A 1,976-nucleotide genomic window follows, 5' to 3' on the forward strand; every position below is an offset into this window, starting at 1 on the left:
TTTTTTGGTACCGGGGATCCAACTTGGGTCCTTATGCTTGCGAGGCAGGCAGAACCACTGAGCTAAATCCCCAGCCCGATCAGATTCTTTTTTACCTTATTAGCTGCCTTTTCAATGCAGAAGGGGACAGTTCCCATAATTCCCACGTTAGCACAGGTGTGGACCGCATGCTTTATCACCTTCAGGGTAATAACCCAGTGGTGTCTTTTGCAGAAGTGCAATATGTTGAGAATCCGGGGTGTGACCAATATGGAATAAAGAAGAAGGCAGAAAGAGAGCAAGTGAAAAATTACAACTTGTATATTTAATTTTTTACATTTTGCTTTGAATTTTAAATTCAGGAAGTACATTTTTACCCAAGAATAAATATTTAAATTCCTGTGAAAGTCTCAGAACTCTTACTGCTCCTTCCTTACCCTATAGTTCTTTGATGATGGAAAGCTGATTTTTTAAAAGCAAATAAAATATTTAGTCTTATTAAGTGTTTATTTAAAATGTGTAATGTTTTGGAAATAATGGGTAACGTAATTAAAGGATATGTTTATAAAGTGAGCATGTTGGTTCCATTTATAAATATATGTATGATTTATAAGCTTTTTTAAAACAAAGCTCAAATTGTTGGTATTTTTCTAAAATGGGCACAGCTGTATTTTACATGAGGCTCTTTCTAATGGGTTGTTATACTGTACTCTACATTTTGGACAGCACATGAAGTCTGCCAATGTACTTAGTAAAATATGACTTTGTTTATTTAAAGTTTCTTGCTGTGAAAAAGAACTCCCTACCCGTGAGTTCCTTTATTTATAATCCTTGAAACCAAAATGTATAATGTACAGTTTTCACAACTGTATCTGCTATAATAAAAAAGTTGGTTATTAATAAAGTTGGAAGTGTTTCTTTGTGAGTAAATTACTGTCTTGAGTTATGTAGAAATTTTTGGCAGTGATAGTGTTACAAGAACTGCTGAAAAAAATTGTTTTCTTTATTGGTACGTTTTAGGTTATACATTACAGTTACTTTTATCATTGGGATCTTGTACCTTTACATGACAGGCCCTTGGTTCTCATTTTTTCCCATTCCCCTGCCCTCCCTTCACCCCCTCCACCCTCCCGTATTTACAAAGACTTTGTTTCCATTCTTTTCTTTTCCTCTTGTTTTTTCTTTTCTTTTCTTACCTTTCCCCTACCCCTCCCACTTGATCTGCTGAAAAATTAACAGAAATGAGAGAGGGTATCCCCAAAGAAGCCACATGGCAGAAGGTAGATATAGTGCTCCTTTATACCTTTCTACATTTCTTTTATCATGGGCCTTGCAAATAATTTTACAAAATAATATTCATTACTCTGCTTAATACTTTCATTAGATTAGGGCATTTGTGCAGTTTTAATGTTACTCCCTATTTTTAAGAAAACTCTCTCCTGCATGGGTGCTTTTCAGTTAATTAAAGTTTTTCACCATTGTGCCCCAGATAATTAAGATGTTGCTATGGTCTCTACTGCTTCAGCACACTCCTGGAAGGTCAGATAAAACAGGAAGTTGAATCAGCTTACTGCCACCAGCCCTTCTAGCCATGCTACTCCCTTTGAAGCCAGTTGGGATGCCACTTAGGTTGGCTTAATATGTAGGCAAGTTTCCTAAGAATCTTCATCAAAACAGCCAGGCCTTTCACATTCCCAAGTTCATCCCTCCCATGTAGGGCTAAGATATTGGAGTCACAAAGTTATCACCTCTAGGTTTTACCAGATTTATCAGTATAAACAATTAGTTCCAGGCAGTCCTAAAGAACGAGAGCATAGAAGATTTTTTTTAAGCAAGTGGGGAAAAGCACAGGGTGCTAGAAAGATTATTGATTCCAGATTCATGTCCAAACCACATAATGTAAAGTTTGCAGCTAAAGCTTGGGTAAAGTCTATGAGGTCGGGAAATCTGGAAAGTATTTTATATGAAATAACAATTTCTCAAGAGTCATGGCAAGT

General features: G+C 36.3%; 1 protein-coding gene across 1 annotated transcript in view; it reads left to right on the top strand.

Moving 5' to 3' along the window:
* Jph1 (junctophilin 1) overlaps positions 1 to 799 on the top strand; it is a 72,574-nt gene extending 71,775 nt beyond the window's left edge. Inside the window, 1 exon segment of the mRNA XM_010622412.3 lies at positions 214 to 799. The gene's annotated coding sequence lies outside the window, so the exon portion shown is untranslated.
* The last annotated feature ends 1,177 nt before the right edge of the window (positions 800 to 1,976 follow it).

Source organism: Fukomys damarensis, unplaced genomic scaffold (assembly GCF_012274545.1).
Source record: "Fukomys damarensis isolate Sample0158 unplaced genomic scaffold, DMR_v1.0_HiC HiC_scaffold_5, whole genome shotgun sequence".
NCBI classification, from domain to species: domain Eukaryota; kingdom Metazoa; phylum Chordata; class Mammalia; order Rodentia; family Bathyergidae; genus Fukomys; species Fukomys damarensis.